The 25026-nt window shown below is 53.6% G+C and overlaps 1 long non-coding RNA gene across 1 annotated transcript; it reads left to right on the forward strand.

Moving 5' to 3' along the window:
• Nucleotides 1–13942: 13942 nt before the first annotated feature.
• Nucleotides 13943–24729, forward strand: LOC116942520 (uncharacterized). Its single transcript, XR_004402799.2, has 4 exons — nucleotides 13943–14416; nucleotides 14970–15063; nucleotides 23410–23594; nucleotides 23866–24729. It is a non-coding gene; the product is annotated as an uncharacterized LOC116942520 (long non-coding RNA).
• Nucleotides 24730–25026: the final 297 nt, after the last annotated feature.

Genomic DNA, 25026 nt, shown 5'->3' on the forward strand with positions numbered 1-25026 from the left:
AGTAGCGGACGGCAGCGGAGCGACAATCAGAGCACGAGGCGGTGAAGATGCAGCGACTTGGCGCAGTAGGGAGCACAAGTGGCGCATCTGTCAATCGTCTCAGTCATCTCAGTCAGTCAACCAATGGCACCTGGGCCTGTTCCGTGAAATCGCACCGCCGATTAGCACGGTTGGCTACGTACGGTGCGAAAGAAGTTCAACATACATATATACTGCCAGCAAGCCTTTGAAATGTGACGTGACGGCCTCAAAGTGCACCTACCCTGACACAAGCGGGAATCGAACTCATATAATGGGGTTCCTAGCGCAGTGCTGCGCGCTAACCACTGCGCAAACGCTCCCCCACTACACGCAACACCACTTGAGTTGAGCTCGCGTGATTTTTAGAGCCGCTGCCATCGTAAGTCACTGAGTGTCAGCCACCTCGCCCCCCCCCCACAGCCCCCTCCGCGAGGAGCATTTAAACCCAGCCACGTTTGTCCTTGGACGGGAGCAGCGCACGGACTTCTCATTCGCGTCATCGTCAACCGCTAATTATTGAGACAGCAGCTACCCATTTTCATTTACTGCCACCAGCGATCCTAAGTCTGCCGATGAGACACCGACTGTCAAAGCCGGCCTTTATAGGCGCTCGCTAACGGCACTCGCTCCAACAGTCTGTTGTGGGCTTCACGCTGGGGCTTGTGTCGCTGCACATGCGCGTGTCTGCGTGTGTGTAAGTGTGCGTCTGTGTGTGCGTCAGTGTGTGTCAGTGTGTGTCTGTGTGTGTGTCAGTGTGTGTCAGTGTGTGTCTGTGTGTGTGTGTCAGTGTGTCAGTGTGTGTGTCAGTATGTGTGTCAGTGTGTGTGTGTCAGTGTGTTAGTGTGTGTGTCAGTGTATGTGTCAGTGTGCGTGCCTGCGTGTGCGTCAGTGTGTGTCTGTGTGTGTGTCAGTGTGTTAGTGTGTGTCTGTGTGTGTGTCAGTGTGTGTCAGTGTGTGTGTGTCAGTGTGTCAGTGTGTGTGTCAGTATGTGTGTCAGTGTGCGTCTGTGTGTGTGTCAGTGTGTGTCAGTGTGTGTGTGTCAGTGTGTGTGTCAGTGTGTGTGTCAGTGTGCGTCTGTGTGTGTGTCAGTGTGTGTCTGTGTGTGTGTCAGTGTGTGTCAGTGTGTGTGTGTCAGTGTGTCAGTGTGTGTGTCAGTGTGTGTGTCAGTGTGTGTCTGCGTGTGTGTCAGTGTGCGTCTGTGTGTGTGCCAGTTTGTGTCTGCGTGTGTGTCTGCGTGTGTGTGTCAGTGTGTGTCAGTGTGTGTTGGCACAGTAGGGGGCACAGGTGGTGCATCAGCCAGTCATCTCAGTCATCTCAGTCAGTCGACCCGTGGCACCTGGGTCTGCCCCGTGACCTCTTGCCAGCGGGCGTTCGACACTTCACGTGGCCTCAAGGTGCACATAGCCTGGCACAAGCGTCGTGGTGACGTCACCGCCACTTAGTGGCGAATTGCGGTTGTTGTTGTCAGTGTGTCAGTGTGTGCCAGATTGTGTCTGCGTGTGTCAGTGTGTGCCAGTTTGTGTTTGCCTGTGTGTCAGTGTGTGCCAGTTTGTGTCTGCGTGTGTGTCAGTGTGTGCCAGTTTGTGTCTGCGTGTGTGTCAGTGTGTGCCAGTTTGTGTCTCGCGGTGCCGGACGGGCAACTCTGTCGTGGACAGTGCTGTGGGGGGAGGTCCAATTGTGATTGGCTCCTCCCCTCATGGCATATGTGTCCACCACAGGGGCTAAACGGGGGCTCTGGACGGGTGCGAGGGGCTGGTAACCCCTCCACCTTCAATTAATTACCACGAAACCGCGAATTAAGTATGTAACTATTAAGCTTGTGCCGGAGGCCCCGGGGGGCCAGGCGTCTATGACGTCTCCTGGTCAAACCCCAATTGGCGGAGCCAGGAGATTGAATATCTACCCTCGGGGCTCCTCCAGAAACAACGAAAAATCACTACGGGTGGCCACGTGGAATGTTCGAACGCTCACTGCGGAGGAGAGGCTGCCACTCCTTTGCCGGGAGCTGGACCGGTACCGCCTGGATCTATGTGGCATTCAGGAGGTCCGGTGGACCGGCTCTGGCTCCTGCCACCATGAGGGGTGGACAGTCCTCTTCTCGGGGCAGCAGACTACCAAATAACAGGGTGTGGCTCTTCTTTTGAACAAAATAATGAAGGGGGCGTGGGAGCGTGGCGGTGAGGTGTGGGAAGCTGTAAGCCCCAGGCTACTTTGGGCTCGCCTTCCCATCAACCGAAGGCGAGGAATGGTGGTCGTGGTTACTTATGCCCCCACCGAAGATGAACATCCGTGGAGGGATGCAGGCAAAGCCGATGAGTCAGATGCCTTCTATGACCTCCTGTCACAGGTGCTGGCTAAAGTGGCCCCTCGGGATAGAGTCATCATGTTGGGTGACTTCAATGCCCGAGTTGGTCATGATACTGGCACCTGGTCTGGAGTGATTAGAGGGCATGGGCCAGATCAGCTCAATAACAACGGTAGGAGGCTGCTAGATTTTTGTACAGCCCATGGGCTTGTAATTACCAACACGCTGTTCTGGCATCGGCGCATCCACACAACATCATGGATGCATGCCGGGTCCAAGCAAGAACATCTGCTGGACTACATAGTGACGGACCAGTGGATGCGAGCCCATGTCCTTGACACCAGGACCTACCGTGGAGCTGATCTGCCCTCTGACCATCGACTAGTCATCTGTAAGATGCACCTGCCATTCTTCCACTCCGGTGGTGGGTGTACACCCAGGACCCCATTCCAACCCAAAGTGGCCTGGTCTCAGTTATCTGATGAAAGTTGCAAGCGAGAATTTCATCATCGCTTGCGGCTGGGATTGGCATCGTCCCCGACTCTTCCTGATGTCGAGGGTAAATGGGCGAGGTTTAGGACTGTGACTCATGCAGCTGCAATGACTGCTTTGGGTACGCGGTCCAGACCTCCCCAGAGACCCTGGCTGACAGAGGAGGTGTTCAGGATGGTTGAGAAAAAGCGACAGGCCCACTGTCATCGGCTGCAGAATCCCACGTCAGAGAATGAGGAGGCTTACCGCAGCCTTCGCTTGGAGGTTCGGAGAGCCGTGAGGCGCTGCAAGGATGGGTGGTGGTCGCGGGTTGCTGAGGAGATGGAGTCTGCCTCAGTGGCCCGTGATCACAAATCTCTATTTAACTCCATCAAAAAAGTAATCTGCAGATCTGCAGCGCCACACCTATTACCATCATTAGGGGAAAAAAACGGTGACCCAATCTCCGACCCCCAGGAACAGGTTTGCAGATTTGCTGAGCATTTCTGTGAGGTCCTGGGGGAGGGAAAATCCCTCAGCCAGGAAAACATCGTGGCACAAAGTGAGGATGACCCTGCTGAGGCTGCGGTGTCTCAAATATTGGAAGAAGTAACCCCCTGTGAGTGGCTGGCTGAGGTGCCATCTGTTGAGGAAGTACTGAAGGCGATCCGGAGTCTGAGACCAGGAAAGGCAGCGGGCAGAGATGATCTCCCAAGCGAAATGCTGAGGGAGGGGGGCGTTTGAGCACAGACTGCCCTATATGACATCATAAGAACAGTCTGGACCACTGGATGGGTTCCGCAGGATTAGAAGGATGCCCTGGTGGTCCCCCTTTTTAAGAAGGGGGACCGCACAGACTGTAACAACTACAGGGGCATCTCACTCCTCAGTGTGCTGGGAAAAGTCCTGGCAAGGATTATTCAACATCGCCTTGCCAGGCACGCTGAGGAGAGGCTTGCGGAGCCCCAATGCGGTTTCAGGAAAGGGCGGTCCTGCACAGATGCCATATTTTCTGTCCGTCTGCTACAGCAGAGGTGTAAGGAATTCCAACAAGACCTACATCTCTGCTTTATTGACCTGGTCAAGGCCTATGATACCATCAGTAGGCCTGGGCTCTGGGTTGTTCTTCGTGCTTTTGGAGTACCTGACCCTCTGCTCACGATCATTAAGGACCTTCATGATGGTGAGCGGGCCCGGGTAAAACTACGTGGCCGGGAGTCAGAGCTATTCCCTGTACACCTTGGGGTGCGACAGGGATGTCCTCTGGCTCCCACATTATTTAACATCTATTTTGACCACGTAGTTCGTGAAGCCTTCAATAGCTGTATCGGGGGAATCTCCATATGGTACAGATATAATGGGAGGCTGATCGATGCCCTGGTGCGGTCAAGGGATGGCTCCCTATTGCTCAACCACGTTATGTATGCTGATGATTTGGTAATAGCTGCTCATTCAGAGGAGGAGTTGGAGACGCTGCTGCTGAGACTGGAGCGTGCCACTAAGAGGTGGGGCCTTACCATCAGCCCCACCAAAACTAAGCACCTGCCTGGGTATTTTGTACCATCGGACACTCCACCTCCACAACTCCCAATCGTTGATGGGGCAGTTGTGAAGAGAGTGGAGAGTTTCCCATAACTGGGCAGTGTGCTTATGACTGGCCCCAGTTTAACAGCAGAGGTCTCACTCCGAATCAGTCGAGCGGCAATATCTTTTCATCGGTTGCGTAACGCTGTGTGGAAGCTACCTGGTCTGTCGCTCCGCACTAAGCTTCAGGTCTTCTCGGCCACGGTCATTCCCTCCCTTCTCTACGCTTGCGAAACGCGGACCCCCCTAATGGAACATCTTCGCCGGTTAGAAACATTTAGGCTGCCCTGCCTACGATCCATCCTGGGTTTAACCAGACTGGATTGTGTGAGGAGCTCACAAATCCTTGAAAGATCTGGGCAAGGTCCCATCGGTGAGCTCCTCCGGCGGGGAAGGCTGCGATGGCTGGGTCATGTAGCCCACATGCCCAGCCACCGCATGCCGAAACAGCTTTTGTTCTGCCGGATTGAGGGGGCTAAGCGGCCGCGGCACGGGCTAGAGAAGAGATGGAGTGATGTGGTACAGGAGGACGTGGAGCTGAGTGGACTTGCCGATGACTGGTACCAGCGGTGTCAAGATCGGCCTCTGTGGAGGAGGCTCGTGAAGGACGCTACTGGGCAGTTGGAGGCAGTCGCCCTCCAACAACAACGGAGGGCGGAGGAGCGACGCTCACAACAATGAGCGGAGCACCAGGTGGCTAAAGCACAGCAGGTTGGCACAGTAGGGGGCACAGGTGGTGCATCAGCCAGTCATCTCAGTCAGTAGACCCGTGGCACCTGGGTCTGCCCCGTGACCTCCTGCCAGCGGGCGTTCGACACTTCACGTGGCCTCAGGGTACACATAGCCTGGCACAAGCGTCGTGGTGACGTCACCGCCACTTAGTGGCGAATGGCGGTTGTTGTTGTGTTTACACGAGCGGTAGTGTCGCAGTTAGCGCTACGCTGCACGACGAACCTGGCGACCAGAGTTCGTTTCCCGCTCACGGCCAACACCGGTGACGATTACTTGAACCGGTCCTGGGTCTCCCCTAGGTCGACTCAAATGAGCACCTGGTGCGGTGTGTAAACATCACCATTGGGGAGACAAAGGCGGTCGGGCGTGGTGCTGGCCACCCACCCCCTCGTGTACCGTTCCGGCCTTCATTAGGTGCTCGCTAACAGCACTTGCCCCTACAGTCTGTCAAGGCTATTCGGAGGAGGGGAACTTTACCTTTGCACGCGAGCATGTCTGTGCATGTATTTATCCGAGTGCGGGATATGGAGAGATGTCGTGAAACGCAACAACCATAGCTCGGAATTGATTCCCATATCTGGGCTTAAGATAACGCGTGGAGGCGTGAGGATACAGGTGGGGGGGAGGAGGGGGAGGAGCGTCGATTCCGGCAGCAGCGACACTTGGAGCACGCACACGGGGTGATGGAGAGTCACAACCATCGCGATCACTCCATCATCATCATCCCCATCGTCATCATCATCCAGCACACCATCAGCATTACCATTACCTACGCTTTACTATCACCACCTCCACCACCATGACTATCACCACCACAGTGATAATCAACAACTTAAATTTGACCACTGCCGTCCTAAAAATAACAACCATCACTTATACACCAATCACCATCACCGCAACTGTAATCGATATCATTATAAATACCATCACAACCACCACCCTAGCCTGAGCACGACCACCGTCATGCTCAGGCCACAAGCATCCCGCAAGGATGCACTCACCCAAATCTCCAATTCAATAATCTCCTCCACCACCACCTCACCCCAGTCTCCTCCACTCACCCCTGTCTCCACCTACCCCTGTCTCCTCCACTCACCCCTGTCTCCACTTACCCCTGTCTCCACCTACCCCTGTTTCCTCCACTCACCCCTGTCTCCACCTACCCCTGTCTTCACCTACCCCTGTCTCCTCCACTCACCCCTGTCTCCACCTACCCCTGTCTCCTCCACTCACCCCTGTCTCCACCTACCCCTGTCTCCACCTACCCCTGTCTCCTCCACTCACCCCTGTCTCCACCTACCCCTGTCTCCTCCACTCACCCCTGTCTCCACTTACCCCTGTCTCCTCCACTCACCCCTGTCTCCACTTACCCCTGTCTCCACCTACCCCTGTCTCCTCCACTCACCCCTGTCTCCACTCACCCCTGTCTCCATTCACCCCTGTCTCCACTCACCCCTGTCTCCACTTACCCCTGTCTCCACTTACCCCTGTCTCCTCCACTCACCCCCTTCTCCACCAGTGGATGGAGAACTCGATAACTCATTTGCAAAGGTGACCTGGATAGTCACGACGATAATCAGGTGCTGATGCTGCTGTGATGATGATGATGCTGAAGTGATGACGAGGCTGATGTAGTGATGATAACTGCCCAAGTGACAACCATGATGGTAGTGATAATAGTAATAGTAACAGTGATGGCTGTGATGGTAATAGGAGTGAGAGTCGTGATGACGATGACACTGGTGGTGGTGGTGGCGAGAGTAAAATAAGCGTGATAATGACGACGGCATTCATGACCGGACCGAGCCCATCAGCTCGCTGACCTTGAGAACTCTCTGGGTAAATTTTGATTTAAAGCTTTCGTGACTGCAGTAATTCATATTCTTAGCTCTTTCGGTAAAGTCACGTTGAAGGGAAACAATAAAATAATAATATATATAAAACAATAAAAATTCTCACGACGTTTCGACCATAACACAAACGGTCGTCATCAGGCGCGTCGGTTTGCATTAATGTATTTATTTTAAAGCGGTGCATTTATTTATTTATAAAAACGTCAGCGCCACGCGCAGCGATTTGGCAGTTTATTTAGAAGGACTAGTCCATCTATGTTCTCAAAAGAGGAGGGGGGAGACGAAAAATTAATGTATGCTGTCTGAAAGCCACTGTAAGCGTGAACAATCAATTAAGACCTGAAATGGTTTATCAAATCTTTCCAATGATTGCTAAGCCAGAATCCATCTTCTCGGTTGAAATTGTCTCTGTGCTTGTATATGTGGATAGCCTCATGAACGAATCTCTCATGGTAGCCAGATGGCTTACAAAGAACCTCTGTCTTGGAAAAGTCAATGTCATGTGTGCCTACTGAATTATGACAGTGATCTGCCACGGCCGAGGTGTTGGTCCTACTGTGTTTAAGGTCTGCTTTGTGTTCATGAATGCGGTCCAAGACATGGCGTTTGGTTTCTCCAATGTAACTAGTACCACAGAGGCAACTTAGTTTGTAGACACCAGGGTACTGTATGTCTGGAATCACATCTTTTACAGACAGAACCAGATCACGGATTTTATGTAATGTGTTGAAACGGACCTGGATCTTGTGTTTATTCAAGATTATGGAGATCTTTTTTGTGATCCCCGCAATGTAGGGTAAAGTGATGGTTTTTGAAAGGCTCCTCAAGAGGGTCCTTCTTCATGGTTTGAGTGATAGCTTTGCGGATTGTATAGTCGGAGTAACCTTAAGAGCTTGGTGTACGTGCTTGAGTTCACTGCCTATGTGTTCCTGGTCGGATATGCATTGGGCTCTATGATACAGAGTCTTGATGAGAGAATTCTTCTGTGATGGATGGTGGTGGGAATCCGGTTTCAGATAAGCATCCGTATGGGTAGCTTTCCTGGGCGCAGAGTGGCAGTCTGGATGGCGTCAGTCTCAAATTTCTCCATGAAAATGTTAGCTATAACCGGAGATAGGGGGGAGCCCATTGGGGTGCCCTCAGTTTGTTTGTAGAAAGTTCCATTCCAAGTGAAGTATGTATTGGTTAAACAGTGTCTCACCAGGGGGGGTACCTCAGTGTTTAGTCCTTGATGAACCAAGTCTTCAATGATTGCGATGGTGTCAGGTACAGGAACCTTGGTGAATAAGGAAACTACATCAAAACTGACAAGTAGGGCGTCTGGGGACAGGGAAATACCCTTGATTTTCGATACCAGGTGAGTAGAATTTTGTACCGCAGAGGTGGTTTTTCCAGTGAAAGGACGCAGGATTTCAGACAAAAAACGAGCCAGTTTGTAGGTGGGGGAGTTGATAGAAGAGATGATGGGACGAAGGGGTGTATCTACTTTATGTATTTTTGGTAAGCTGTATAATCTTGGTGGCCTGGCAGCAGAAGGTTTCAACGAAAACTGTTTCGATTGATCAATTAATGCGGTTGAATCAGAAATTATTTTGTTGGTTTGTGTGACGAGGCTGTTGGTGGGATCTATTTTTATTTTTGTATAACTACCATCGTCGAGTAATTCTTTAATTTTGCTGTTGTATTCTATTTCATCCATGATGACAGTAGCATTGCCTTTGTCAGCTGAGAGGACTACAATATGATCCCTCATTTTTAATTTATATAATTCAAAACGCTCATTTTTGCTGAGGTTGCTAGCTGGCATCTTAGCGTTTTTTGAGGGTTGCAGCGATTTCAGATCTTGATACGTCTGCAGCGATGTGACCCAGGCCCCTGAGAGCAACGTCTACTTGGGCAATTATATCATTAACTGGTATGTGTTTAGGTGTGACTGCAAAGTTTAGACCTTTAGCTAAAACGGATTTCAGACCATCGGAAATAGAACTGTTACTGCGATTAATTACGACTTTGTTAACGTCTAACTTTTTGGTGTGTGGGTCCGGTCTCTTGTTGAAGAGGAGGTTAAATTTGGAAGTCAGGTTGTCCTTACATTTGGTCGACATAGTAGCAGCTGAAGAGGCAGTCATATTGTCTACATGTTCCCAATCCGATGTGGACATTGTTGCCGTCAATGATAAGTGTGATTTGTAGAGTGTCTTGTCTAACTGATCTAGTTCGGTGCGTATAAGTCTGATTTTTTCGGAGATAAGAGCTAAGCTAGTTTTGAAAAGAATTCGTTTCGCATTAGAAGAAGTTACAGCAGCAGAGGTCAGTGTAAATGCGATTGGTATTACCCCAGAGTCGCGGCATCTCTTCAGAAAGGTGAGAGACTCGATCAGCTGAGCCTTCTTATCCCAGAGTTTGTTGAAGTTATGTGGAAACCCTCCCCGTAGAGGCGGTTAAATTTTGATTTAAAGCTTTCGTGACTGCAGTAATTCATATTCTTAGCTCTTTCGGTAAAGTCACGTTGAAGGGAAACAATAAACTAATAAAATATATATAAAACAATAAAAATTCTCACGATGTTTCGACCATAACACAAACGGTCGTCATCAGGTGTGTCGGTTTGCATTAATTTATTTATTTTTAAACGGTTTATTTATTTATAAAAAAACGTCAGCGCAGCGATTTGGCAGTTTATTTAGGACTAGTCCATCTATGTTCTGAAAAGAGGAGGGGGGAGACGAAAAATTAATGTATGCTGTCTGAAAGCCACTGTAAGCGTGAACAATCAATTAAGACCTGAAATGGTTTATCAAATCTTTCCAATGATTGCTAAGCCAGAATCCATCTTCTCGGTTGAAATTGTCTCTGTGCTTGTATATGTGGATATCCTCATGAACGAATCTCTCATGGTAGCCAGATGGCTTACAAAGAACCTCTGTCTTGGAAAAGTCAATGTCATGTGAGCCTAAATGAATTATAACAATGATCTGCCACGGCCGAGGTGTTGGTCCTACCGTGTTTAAGGTCTGCATTATGTTCACGAATGCGGTCCGAGACATGGCGTTTGGTTTCTCCAATGTAACTACTACCACAGAGGCAACTTAGTTTGTAGACACCAGGGTATTGTATGTCCGGAATCACATCTTTTACAGACGGAACCAGATCACGGATTTTATGTAATGTGTTGAAACGGACCTGGATCTTGTGTTTATTCAAGATTTTGGAGATCTTTTTTGTGATCCCCGCAATGTAGGGTAAAGTGATGGTTTTGAAAGGCTCCTCAAGAGGGTCCTTTTTCATGGTTTGAGTGATAGCTTTGCGCATTGTATATTCGGAGTAACCATTAGCCTTAAGAGCTTTAACCAATACATACTTCACTTGGAATGGAACTTTCTACAAACAAACTGAGGGCACCCCAATGGGCTCCCCCCTATCTCCGGTTATAGCTAACATTTTCATGGAGAAATTTGAGACTGACGCCATCCAGACTGCCACTCTGCGCCCAACCTTATGGAAGAGGTACGTGGATGACACTTTTGTCATCTGGCCACATGGCCGGCCTGCTCTAGACCAATTCTTCGACCACATCAATTCCATACACCCAGCCATCAGATTTACCATGGAAGTCGAAAAAGATGGCAAGCTACCTTTTTTGGATGTCCTAATTAAAAAGAGACCTGATGGTTCAACCATCACTTTACCCTACATTGCGGGGATCACAAAAAAGATCTCCATAATCTTGAATAAACACAAGATCCAGGTCTGTTTCAACACATTACATAAAATCCGTGATCTGGTTCCGTCTGTAAAAGATGTGATTCCGGACATACAGTACCCTGGTGTCTACAAACTAAGTTGCCTCTGTGGTAGTAGTAACATTGGAGAAACCAAACGCCATGTCTCGGACCGCATTCGTGAACACAAAGCAGACCTTAAACACGGTAGGACCAACACCTCGGCCGTGGAAGATCACTGTCATAATTCAGTAGGCACACATGACATTGACTTTTCCAAGACAGAGGATCTTTGTAAGCCATAGATTTGTTCATGAGGCTATCCACATATACAAGCACAGATACAATTTCAACCGAGAAGATGGATTCTGGCTTAGCAATCATTGGAAAGATTTGATAAACCATTTCAGGTCTTAATTGATTGTTCACGCTTACAGTGGCTTTCAGACAGCATACATTAATTTTTCGTCTCCCCCCTCCTCTTTTCAGAACATAGATGGACTAGTCCTAAATAAACTGCCAAATCGCTGCGCTGACGTTTTTTATAAATAAATACATCGTTTAAAAATAAATAAATCAATGCGAACCGACACACCTGATGACGACCGTTTGTGTTATGGTCGAAACGTCGCGAGAATTTGTATTGTTTTATATATATTTTATTATTTCATTGTTTCCCTTCAACGTGACTTTACCGAAAGAGCTAAGAATAACTCTCTGGGTGTCTATGTGAGTCTATGAGTCTCTGCGTGAGCCAATGATGACCAGTCCGAGACCATCAACTTGCTGAGCTTGAGAGACAACTTCAATCTCAGGCGGCTCAAACCCGGATTCGGACCCAGGATGTGGGCGGTGTCGTCCCAGCGCTGCGGTCTTCGAGCCGTCGGAGGCGTCTGAGTCGCTCGTGACAGCGGTGTGAGGATCGCGCCACTTGAAGGTGCCGTCCATTCCCTGAGAGGCCCTCGTGAATTTGCCCGCGACCCGAGAACCAAAAAGAGCACACGGCGATGCGCAGCGTACCGACAGTTGAGGCCCAATCAAGACAAAAATCCACTCTCGAACAAAACGCGTGGCTTTTAGAGATGGCGTGACGCTGAGCTGCAGAGATGAGATCGATGCGATTCGTCCCTTGCGATCGCTCGCCAGAGAGAGGCCAGAGAGAGAGAGGCGCCAGAGAGAGAGAGGCCAGAGAGAGAGAGAGGCCAGAGAGAGAGGCCAGAGAGAGCGAGGCCTCATCAACGCACTTCAGAAGCGAGTCCTCGACTTCTTCTGGTCGGGTGGAGGACACCGGGTCGCGGCTGGGGTCCTGGCCCTGCCACTGGACGAGGGCGGTCACGGACTGGTGTGCGTGCGGAGTCAGCTGGCCACCTTCCGACTGCAGGCCGCGCAAAAGTTCCTGCACGCCACCCCTGCACCGGCCTGGAGCGTCACGGCCTCCTTCCTCCTGAAACAGCTGGGGGATCTGCAGTGCTCCAAACAACTAGTCTACATGGACCTGCAGGGCCTCCCACTGGGACAGCTGCCACCTTTCTACAGGAGCGTCCTGCAGACATGGAGCTCCCTCGCCGTCAGGAGGCTGAACCAACCGCGATCGGCCAAGGATCTGATCTTCGAACCGATCCTCAGGAACCCACAGACAAAGCTGCCATCCACCACCACCACCCCTGGCATGGAGAGGCGCCTCGCCAACGCGCGGCTCACCAGGATGGGAGATCTGGTGGAGCCTGAAACACGGGGCCGGTGGCTCCGACCAGCAGACATGGCCGCAAAGACAGGGGGGCTGCAGTCGCTCCGGGTGGCTGCCCGGATCCTGGCCGAAGCCAAGGGGGCCTTCTCAGCGGCAGCGGGGAGAACGCCCCCCATCGGCGTTGGGGATGACGAGGCCCCTCTCGATCCCCCTCCACCGGAGCTCTCAGTCGTGCCACTGCATCGCCAATGCCGACAAACGAAGGCAGATCACAACCTGTGCCGGCTAGAAGACCTACCGGAGGTGGCCTTCGCAAATGTAAAGAGGAAGGTGCTCTACTCCTACATGGTCCGGTTCCACCAACAGGACACCCTGAGGAGCCACAAGGACCATGCCTGGAGGAAAGCCCTGCCCTGCGTCTCTCCGGAGAGGCCTCGCTGGAGGCAACTCTACTCCAGCCCGACGTACAACCGCATCGGCGACCTCAGCTGGAGCATCGCCCATGGCACTGTCACCACCAACGTCTCCCTGGCGCGCTTCATCGACAAGTCCCCGGAGTGCCGGTTCTGCGGTAAAGTGGAGCCGGTGGCGCACCGATATGTGGAGTGCAAGAGCCTGGACTCGCTGTTCAAGGTCCTGAGAAACATCCTCCTAAGGTTCAGCCTCCACTTCTCCCCGACGGTCCTCATCTTTGAATACCCGAAGGGCGACGGACCCCAACATCTTCAGGGGCTGGTCAACGTGCTCTTCGGCTACGCCAAGCTCGCCATATACAGGGCGAGGAAGGTGGCCCTGGAGGGGAAACGTCCAGCCAGCAGCCTGGGCATCTTCCGCGCTCTGGTCGGAGCCAGGGTGTGGCTGGAGTTCCGCCACACACGGCTGACCCACGCCGTGCCGGCCTTCAAGGAGCAGTGGGCGCTGGAGGAGGCCGTGTGCTCGGTGGCAGATGACAGAGAGCTCTGCATGCAGATCTAAGCTACCCGTCGGAGGCCGTTTGACTGTGGGAAGGGCTGCGTGCAGATGCAGCACTTGTCGTAGTTATAAAGAAAAAAGAGAGAGCGAGAGAGAGCCAAATGGAGTAGGTAGAGAGGGGGCAGAGAGAGAGGGGGGCGGAGAGGGGGTAGTGAGAGAGGAGAGGCAGAGAGGGGGGTAGAGAGAGAGGGGGGCAGAGAGAGGGGTAGAGAGAGAGGGAAGGAGAAAGAAAACAAAGAAAAAAATTTTGTTTTGGGTCTTTCATTTAAAAGGTGGGGGGGTTACATAAAGCAAAGCATTTAAAAAACAAACAAAAAAAACGAAATGATGAACGGAGCAAAGTGCCGACTACACCGAGCATCTTCTTGTTTCTTCTGATCGTAAAAAAAGAGAGAGGCCAGAGAGAGAAAGGCCAGAGAGAGAGGCAGGGGAGAGAGAGAGGCCAGAGAGAGAGAGGCCAGAGAGAGAGGCCAGAGAGAGAGAGAGGTCAGAGAGAGGCCAGAGAGAGAGAGAGGCCAGAGAGAGAGAGACGCCAGAGAGAGAGAGGCCAGAGAGAGAGGCCAGAGAGAGAGAGGCCAGAGAGAGAGGCCAGAGAGAGAGGCAGGGGAGAGAGAGAGGCCAGAGAGAGAGGCCAGAGAGAGAGAGAGAGGTCAGAGAGAGAGAGGCCAGAGAGAGAGGCCAGAGAGAGAGAGGCCAGAGAGAGAGAGGTCAGAGAGAGAGGCCAGAGAGACGCCTGTTGGCTGCGCTGCGACGTTGTAAGAATCGTCCCCTGGCCCAGGCGTCGCCGCACGCCACTCCTCGCGACTCCACACCTCCACCGGCACGCTCCGTCTTTCCGCGTTCACCAATTTTCGCCTGCCCCCCCACACACCCCCATCAAATACAATTAACGGGTTTCACGCTGCACGCGCCCGACAATTGTTAGAACGCGTCCCGCGTGAAGCGCGAATCAATTAACACGCACGTACACATCGGCAAAGAAGACAAAGATCCCTGCATAACCTTAACAGAATCTTGGGGCAAGTGCTGCTAGCGAGGACCTATGAAGGCCGTAACGGCACACGAGGGGGTGGGTGACCAACACCACGCCCGACCGTCTTTGTCTCGCCGGTGACGATGTTTACGCACCGCACCGGGTCCTCATTTGAGGCCGAGTCGACCTAGGGGAGGCCCAGGACCGGTTCAGATAATCGCTGCACCACGGCGACTCAAGTTGGGCCTCGCCTCGGGCGGCGCGGCCCCATCGAGCCGCCCGCAGAGTCGATGGCGCCACGCCACTGATGACTGGACCGAGGCGCTGGCTCGCCGGCTGTCTGGCTCGCCGGCTCACTGGCACTCTAGCTGGATGACTCGCCGGCTCGCGGACACGTGTTGCGTTGCGTGTCGTGTGGCTCGCGATCACCCGCATCGACCACCATCGCTCGCTCGCCCTCCCAGAGGCCACGCCTCTTGCTCGCCCTACGAGGCCGATCTCTCGCAGCAGCTCAATAAACGACCGCGGGTTTATCCACTACCACCGCCACCGTCATCAAGACTACATTCTTATCGAACATGGTCAATCGACTGCTCGGTGGAGGCCCTCCCCATACTCGCCACCGATTTTTTTTATTTTGTTTCCGTAGCTGGAGATCCACATCCAAGACGATGGATCAACAGCGCAGCGTGCTACTCACTGCGCCACCACGCCACCCCGTAGCGCAGACTGTACAGTACTCGGTAAGTGAACGCAATTATAAATAAACAGCGTGATAAATAAACTAAACCCGCTGATGCGTCTGTTGCAAAGCCAGAATAAACATTTGATATTCAGCCTTTTGTCTGCCCAGAACGAGTCTCGAGACGTTGCTCCAGGAGGGCGCTGCCACGTTGGGGCGTTTGGTCATTTACATGCATGGCTGTTTGACTTCGGGTGAGAGGGAAGCTCCGAACAGATGGATTCAAGAATCCATTAATTGTACCGCCACCTCATAGTCACATCGCAGTCCACGCCTTCAACACGGGGCACTCGATCCGAGTACCCAACCAGGCTCCACATCTTCTGAGAGCCCTCGCATAAAGCCCGTTTCAGCGTGGCATCGTTTTGATCCCACCTCCCCTTTAGCCGAAGGGGGTGTTCGAAATGACATTGCGCCCTGAAACGGGGATTCGAATCCGCGTGCTTCGTTTGGAAGAAAGGGACCGGGCGAGCCACGTCTCGTCGGCGCATCACACCTCGGGCACATTCCGTGGGAAGGAGGAGTATTGAGGTCATCCCTCGAGCAGAATTCACACGTGGATGTATTGGTTTACGCAGGGGAGAAAATCCGGGACAGGTGGCAACAGGCCGAGTTCTCGACGCAAGACGCCCACCAAGTCGCACACAGCCGGGATGTGCGCACCGAATGGCTCCAGGTCAGGGAGACTGCGAGATCCACCTCGGGTTTTACAGCCAAGAATCCACGTCCCGTCCCGGGAGATCAGCATTGGCGGCCGCCCAGCAAACAGCCACCGGTTCATTAAACATCGCCTCGGCTGCTCTATTACTCGAGTTAATTAATCACCTGCTCCTGGAGATTGCCGATAGCCACGTCGCGCGGAACGCCGCCCGACTCGTTTGATCTCCGGAACTAAGCGGGATTGGAGCCTGGCCTGCTACTCCTCAGTGTGCGGCCACCGTGCAGAGTAAGCACGGCTAGTAGAGACTGCGCATCATTGTAGCCCTTCTCTAAGATATTTAATTTCACTTCTCAGACTAACACCATCTGACACTTTCTTAGCCCGATGATTGAGCGTCATCATATAATACATTGTTTAAATGCATGCCTATACAGGCCACCATACCTCAAAAGGGATTACCGTTGGCACGGCTATTTTAATACACACAATAGACAGGAAGGACAATATCAGTGGGCCAGCATAATGCGCATGCATCGTGTACGTTGACTCAAGAGCGCAGAAGCGTGGTCACCACATCTACGTCTCTATATAAGGAACGAAACGGGTGGACTTCTCCACAAATCTGGCTGTCGCCTGATGAAGCTGGTTGTAATTACTGATGAAACGTCGTGCTCAGATTGTAAATGCTGTGGCTTGGCTCTCCAACACACCGGTTAGTGCTGTACCAGTGACGAATTGGCCACGTTCTGTTTACGTGACAACCCTTACTAGTTGGCTGTGTCGGGTGGTGTAGGGTTTAACGATACATTTATATATTGACTATTATGAAGACCTACGTGTTATACTTGATATACGTTCCCACGTCTGTGCTGTCCGCATTCCCCAACCAGTACTGACCAGCGCGGTGAAGTATGGTAAAAGTGCACGCACGACCGACACAGATGTGAGGAGGGCCTCAATCCAGCAGTTAATGACACGGATACTGATGATGATGATGGTGGCCCAAAGCCCGGGCGGAGACTGGCCCAGACACGTCGCGACTTGCAGCGCATTCCGGCACCAAAACGCACGGGCTGGGTAGGGGAGAGCGATCTCCCCCCACCCCTCATCCCCCAGTGATCCCTCTCCACCCCCTCCCAACACTGGTGACATTTTATTTCTGGCGGGGGGGGGGGGGGGTGAGATTACAATGCATTATACAGCGATCGCTTTAAATTCCCCGTCTCTTTATTTTGACGCTGATCCCGTGACAGCTATTTGGCACAACTGATTATTCGCGCTCCATTAACGGGTGGTGAGTGACGCGCGCATATCCCTCTATGCGTCTTCTCCCTCCCAAAGTGCCCCCCCTCCCCCCACAAAGCCCACGATCCAAATACCCCCCTCCCCCCACACGCTGCCCGCCTTCCCCACCCCCCCCTCATCTTCCGCCCCCCACCCCCCCGCCCCCACTTCGCTCCCCGTATCCCCCATGAGTCCCGAACACGCAGGCGGTTGCGCTCTTTGCTGAAAGGACTTCGCATCTGAGTGAATGCAATGATGAATAATAGTGGGAATCAAATAATAACAAGTGGGGGGATGATGGTGCTGACGGCTGTGCTGCTACACTGCACGTACGGCCCGCGTGTCAATCCACCGCTGGATGGGTGAAGTGGCCTCCCAGCCCACGGCGCGGCAGGCGTGGAGGCTTTGTAGTTGGCAGGGTGCGGGTTGGTGCTGGCAGGACGCATAGGAGTACAGGACAACAGTGGCTTTTGCTGCGCCGCTCTCCGTTGACCATCGCCTTCGTGAGCGCAGCCCCGCAGCCGCCTAGAGCAGCCGGCATGCAAGCAGGGTGGTCCCCATACAGTGTGATCCCCATACAGTGTGATCCCCATACAGTGTGATCCCCATACAGTGTGATCCCCATACAGTGTGATCCCCATACAGTGTGATCCCCATGCAGGGTGATCCCCATGCAGGGTGATCCCCATGCAGGGTGATCCCCATACAGGGTGATCCCCATACAGTGTGATCCCCATGCAGGGTGATCCCCATACAGTGTGATCCCCATACAGTGTGATCCCCATACAGTGTGATCCCCATACAGTGTGATCCCCATGCAGGGTGATCCCCATGCAGTGTGATCCCCATACAGTGTGATCCCCATACAGTGTGATCCCCATACAGTGTGATCCCCATACAGTGTGATCCCCATGAAGGGTGATCCCCATGCAGTGTGATCCCCATACAGTGTGATCCCCATACAGTGTGATCCCCATACAGGGTGATCCCCAGACAGGGTGATCCCCATACAGTGTGATCCCCATACAGGGTGATCCCCATGCAGGGTGATCCCCATGCAGGGTGATCCCCATGCAGGGTGATCCCCATACAGTGTGATCCCCATACAGTGTGATCCCCATGCAGGGTGATCCCCATACAGTGTGATCCCCATACAGTGTGATCCCCATACAGGGTGATCCCCAGACAGGGTGATCCCCATACAGTGTGATCCCCATACAGTGTGATCCCCATGCAGGGTGGTCCCCATACAGTGTGATCCCCATACAGTGTGATCCCCATGCAGGGTGATCCCCATGCAGGGTGATCCCCATACAGTGTGATCCCCATACAGTGTGATCCCCATACAGGGTGATCCCCAGACAGGGTGATCCCCATACAGTGTGATCCCCATACAGTGTGATCCCCATGCAGTGTGATCCCCATACAGTGTGATCCCCATACAGTGTGATCCCCATACAGTGTGATCCCCATGCAGTGTGATCCCCATACAGTGTGATCCCCATACAGTGTGATCCCCATACAGGGTGATCCCCAGACAGGGTGATCCCCATACAGTGTGATCCCCATACAGTGTGATCCCCATGCAGTGTGATCCCCATACAGTGTGATCCCCATACAGTGTGATCCCCATACAGTGTGATCCCCATACAGTGTGATCCCCATACAGTGTGATCCCCATACAGTGTGATCCCCATGCAGTGTGATCCCCATACAGTGTGATCCCCATACAGTGTGATCCCCATACAGGGTGATCCCCAGACAGGGTGATCCCCATACAGTGTGATCCCCATACAGGGTGATCCCCATGCAGGGTGATCCCCATGCAGGGTGATCCCCATGCAGGGTGATCCCCATACAGTGTGATCCCCATACAGTGTGATCCCCATGCAGGGTGATCCCCATACAGTGTGATCCCCATACAGTGTGATCCCCATACAGTGTGATCCCCATGCAGGGTGATCCCCATACAGTGTGATCCCCATACAGTGTGATCCCCATACAGTGTGATCCCCATACAGTGTGATCCCCATACAGTGTGATCCCCATACAGTGTGATCCCCATACAGTGTGATCCCCATGCAGGGTGATCCCCATGCAGGGTGATCCCCATACAGGGTGATCCCCATACAGGGTGATCCCCATGCAGGGTGATCCCCATACAGGGTGATCCCCATACAGGTGATCCCCATGCAGGGTGATCCCCATACAGTGTGATCCCCATACAGTGTGATCCCCATGCAGGGTGATCCCCAGACAGGGTGATCCCCATGCAGGGTGGTCCCCATGCAGGGTGGTCCCCATGCAGGGTGGTCTCCATGCAGGGTGATCCCCATACAGGGTGATCCCCATGCAGGGTGATCCCCATGCAGGTTGATCCCCATGAAGGGTGATCCCCATGCAGGGTGGTCCCCATGCAGGGTGATCCCCATGCAGGGTGATCCCCATGCAGGGTGATCCCCATGCAGGGTGATCCCCATGCAGGGTGATCCCCATACAGGGTGATCCCCATACAGGGTGATCCCCATGCAGGGTGGTCCCCATACAGGGTGATCCCCATACAGGGTGATCCCCATGCAGGGTGATCCCCAGGCTCATCCCGGAATGCTTCCGCGATCCCACATAATCCGGCCCATTACGCGTGGTTTGGTCATACGCAATAATGCCAATACCATTACAGTAATGATCTTTATCCAAGAAGGCCCTCTATGTACCCACGGCTCTGAATTGCGATGCTTGGTCAATTAGTCCATGGGCTAGAGCAGGAACTGGTACCACCGGAGTAGATTCGTATCGTGCCGACGACACGAATTTATTCTGGGCTCGTGGACTAAATTGTTGTTTGATGCGAGTTATGTAACTGCCCTGTGTAGGGCTCTTTGTCGAGCTGCTTGCTGGATGAAGGCCTCCCCATGCGCTGTAGACCGCGGGAGTTGTTCGGGAGTTGTTCGGGAGTTGTTCGGGAGTTGTTCGGGAGTTGTTCGGCCTTACCGACCCGCGCTGCTTCGTGCGAGTGGCCGAGTGCGAGGGAGGTGGTGGCGGAATTCACTACCAACGATTTAGAGTTTCCCGGCCACGGGCCAACATCAGTGGCGAGTGATATCTGAAACACTCCACCCAGCCAACTACCACCCTCCATCATCATCATCATCATCTTGCCTTAACAAGCGTGAAGTATGGTCAAACGACTCTTACAGTGACACAACGTATAGGAAGGCCTTCATCCAGCAGTGGTTTGACGAAGGGCTGTAGTTCGTGTTTATTATTATATCATCAGAGTTGATTGTAGGTATCTAGGAAAGTCTCAGCGAGTCTCAAGATGATGATTTACCCGGAGTGGTGTAGCGTGGCCGCCATGGGTGCTGGTGCATGGAATTAATTGGGGGGCAGCCCCCCCCCTTCGCGGCCACCCACCGCCCTTCCCCTCTCCGTGACCGTGCTTGTGGACTCATTCGGTCCGTGGGTCTCGGTGCAACGGCACCGCCTTGGTAGCTACGTCTGTCCTGGGCCTGTACGAATTGTGGGCTTTGAACAGGTCCATAACCACGGATGAAATATGGATGTGATAACCACCGCAAAGGTCATTACATATTAATCCACGTTTATTGGCCATATAAAGAAATGTGTATGACAAAAGTTTTTTACACCTTGCGTGATAGGAATTCTCTCTCCCGCCGACAGGGGCATTGGAATAATCGCTTCTTCTTGAGCACGGGAAAGCGCCCAACCCCCAACATATTTTATCTCAGGCTCTAGTCCCCACATTTGTATGAAACTATGTTTGAGTTGTGTATCGCCCCTTGAGCCAATCAGATCAAGGGGCAGCGTGCGGATTACGAGAGCGGCCCAACCACCGGTGCCGCTCCTCCCCGGCTCGCACGCTGCCGCCTCTCGGCCCTGCACCGGTGACCTCTCGGCCCTGCACCGGTGACCTCTCGGCTCGCACGCTGCGGCCTCTCGGCCCTGCACCGGTGACCTCTCGGCCCTGCACTGGTGACCTCTCGGCTCGCACGCTGCGGCCTCTCGGCCCTGCACCGGTGACCTCTCGGCTCGCACGCTGCGGCCTCTCGGCCCTGCACCGGCGGCTTCTCTCGCGTGGCGCAGTCCCCCCCCCCCCCCCCACTCTCTCTCATTGCTCGTAATGTAGCCTTGACACACACACACAGGGAGAGTGGAGTTCGTTACGTGGCTTGTGCACCACCGCGCCATCGCAGCAGGATCACAGCGCAGTGTTCCCACAAAGCAATCGCGTGCCGCTGCAATGGCAAATACAAGGGGATGGAGGGGAAGAGGGTGATGGAGAGGGAGGGGTAGAGCAATAGCCCCAATTCCCTCATCATCGAGACCCGTAATATTTGAATTGTATTGATATTTAGTGTAGGAGAAAACATTGCATGTTTGTTTGCAGTTAAGAATGTCGGGCCCGCTTCAAACGCCTTTCTCCCCCTACGGAGGTTCCAGATCGGCTTCTACTCTGGCTCCTCTGTGGGTACGGGGTGGGGGGTTGAGATGGGGGGCTGAAGATCTCCCCAACCCGCGGGCCACGCCAGGAGCGACCTCCTCCTCCTGCTGCTGCTGCGGGGCCGCGGGGCCTCCACCTCGCGAGGCGGGGGGAGGGGCGGCGCGAACCCCCCGCGGCGCCGGTAGCCGAACACACACAGCAAGCGCGTTATTGGCTGGCGCATCTACTAAGTGATGGAGTGTGTGCGTGATAATGTAGTGGAGTGCACGTGTGTAAGTAGGAGTGCGTGTGTGTGTGTGTGTTCACGCGCTGCGATGCGAACTCGGCGACCCGAATTCGATTCCCGCTCACGGCCAACACCGGCGACCAATATCTGAACCGATCCTGCGCCTCCCCAAGGCCGATTTAGCGTGAAATGAGTGCCTGGTGCGGTGTGTAAACATCGCCCCTGGGGAGACAAAGGCGGCCGGGCGTGGTGTTGGCCACCCACCCCCTCGTGTGCCGTGTCGACCTTTACAGGTGCTCGCTAACAGTTATTGCCCCAACAGTCTGTTAAAGGTTACACGGCGATTTTCGTATTTGTCTTTGTAGTAACATGTAGTAACAATGTAAACACTACACATGAGGAGCGGTGGCGCAGTGGTTAGCGACGAACCGAGTTCAATTCCCGCTCACGATCAATGACTCGTTCACTGACTGTGACCACTGTGACACTGACTGTGACCACTGTGACCACTGTGACACTGACTGTGACACTGACTGTGACCACTGTGACACTGACTGTGACCACTGTGACCACTGTGACCACTGTGACACTGACTGTGACACTGACTGTGACCACTGTGACACTGACTGTGACCACTGTGACCACTGCGACCACTGTGACACTGACTGTGACACTGACTGTGACCACTGTGACACTGACTGTGACCACTGTGACCACTGTGACCACTGTGACACTGACTGTGACCACTGTGACACTGACTGCGACCACTGTGACCACTGTGACCACTGTGACACTGACTGTGACCACTGTGACACTGACTGTGACCACTGTGACCACTGTGACCACTGTGACACTGACTGTGACCACTGTGACACTGACTGTGACACTGACTGTGACACTGACTGTGACCACTGTGACACTGACTGTGACCACTGTGACCACTGTGACCACTGTGACACTGACTGTGACCACTGTGACACTGACTGTGACCACTGTGACCACTGTGACACTGACTGTGACCACTGTGACCACTGTGACCACTGTGACACTGACTGTGACCACTGTGACACTGACTGTCACCACTGTGACCACTGACTGTGACCACTGTGACCACTGTGACACTGACTGTGACCACTGTGACACTGACTGTGACCACTGTGACCACTGTGACCACTGTGACACTGACTGTGACCACTGTGATACTGACTGTGACCACTGTGACCACTGTGACCACTGTGATACTGACTGTGACCACTGTGACCACTGTGACCACTGTGACACTGACTGTGACCACTGTGACACTGACTGACCACTGTGACCACTGTGACCACTGTGATAATGACTGTGACCACTGTGACCACTGTGACACTGACTGTGACACTGACTGTGACCACTGTGACCACTGTGACCACTGTGACACTGTGACCACTGTGACCACTGTGACACTGACTGTGACCACTGTGATCACTGTGACCACTGTGACCACTGTGATCACTGACTGTGACCACTGACTGTGACCACTGTGACCACTGACTGTGATCAGTGTGACACTGACTGTGACCACTGTGACCACTGTGACCACTGTGACACTGACTGTGACCACTGTGACACTGACTGTGACCACTGTGACACTGACTGTGACCACTGTGACCACTGTGACCACTGTGACACTGACTGGCATCACCAAGCTGGGATTGACTCCGGGGGCTCGCAGGGCTGTCGGGGTGGAAGACGGCGATCGATGATCTCTCTACGCACGAGAGGGAGCTGTGGAGGAACGGGTGCCGTTCTCGGCGTCATTGTGAGCGGCTCAACAAGGAGGCAGCTAATGCGGCTACTCATCGAGTCATCATCGGCTTCATCACTAACAGCAAACACCACGGACGTACAATTAGCACGGTGGGCCACGAACGAAGTTCAACATACACGCGCCACCATTATCACTGTCAACATCGTCATCATTGCTCGCCATTGTTAATATCACCACCACCACCATCATCCCCATTACCACCAATATCATCACACAAAGCATCATCAACATTCTCATCTTCACCACCACCATAGCTGCAGCTCTAAAATCCGCCTCTCGCCTCCCCGTGAGGAGTCCCCCCCGCCCCCACCCCCCCCCTGCCCCCTACCCTTCTCTCTCTCAATTCCCTTCCCGACCCAGGCCGGGCTATTGACGCCAATCGGCGCCGCTTGTTTTGCGTTTAAATTGACTTTCAAGTGGAGAGAGGAGAGCACGGGGAGAGCGGGGAGCGAGGGCTCGTAAATAAGCGGCCTCGCCAGCTGCCGCCGGAGACAATCCGTCCCGGTGAGTGTCCCGTCTCCACCGCCGGTATAAGGGGCCATCATCACCATTATCAGCAGCCGTGAGCTCTCTACTGCTGGATGAAATCCTTCCCCTAAGTGCTGCCAATGTCCACGGCCCTGCGATGTGAGAAGCCACCCCGCACCTCCGATGAGCGCGGTTGGCTACGTACGGTGCGACACAAGTTGAACGTGCATGGAGGCATCAGCTGGCGCCACGCGAGACGATGGCATCGCTTCATCCCCCGCGCGCGCCACGTGCCACGCACGACTCCGCGTCTCCTCTTCTTGGCGGACAACGCGACGTCTCCCTCCGATCCACGTGTTCATCCCCACACACTCTCTCTCTCTCTGCCCCGCAGAGACATTCCACGCGCGCGCACCACTCTCGGCGCGTCCTGCTTAGCGCACTTGTGAACCTGCGCTGCATTCTCAATGGAGCCATCATCATCATCGTCGTCGTCGTCATCTCTCGCGGTCCGTTGTGCAAGGCAGCCGCAGCATTGCTCATTAAATACATTGAGGATCATTCTAATAACAATGGCATCATCATCACTATTATGGTGGTTGTTGTTGTTCTCGGTGGAGCCCGGGGTTCGAGATCGCCGAGATCAGTGACCCCATTGCGGGAACAAAGTGAGTTGGGGGGGGGGGCGGTATACCCCCTCGCCCCCACCCCCCTCGCCCCCCTCCCTCTACCCCCTCCCGCCCGCGGGACACGATCCCGACCCCTGCGCCGAGTCTATTTGATGGACTAAGCGCTTCGAGTCAAGCGATCATCCCCTGTCGCCTCGTGCAGGGAGACCCGGATGGCGGTGAGTGGGTGGGTGGGGAGGGGTGGAAGGAGGTGAGGTGGAGGAGGCTACAGGAGTAGTCGCCGGTTGGTGTGGAAGTGTCTGTAGGGAAATTGTCATTTTTATCTCCGTGTGTCAACATCAAGCGGTGGGAGCGGTGGGAGCACTGGTGAGCATCGAGCAATGAATCCGGCGACCCGAGTTGGACACGAGACTAGCTGGCCCGG

This window comes from Petromyzon marinus, chromosome 15 (genome assembly GCF_048934315.1).
Source record: "Petromyzon marinus isolate PM22_M1 ecotype Great Lakes invasive population chromosome 15, UKy_Petmar_22M1.pri1.0, whole genome shotgun sequence".
Classification (NCBI taxonomy): domain Eukaryota; kingdom Metazoa; phylum Chordata; class Hyperoartia; order Petromyzontiformes; family Petromyzontidae; genus Petromyzon; species Petromyzon marinus.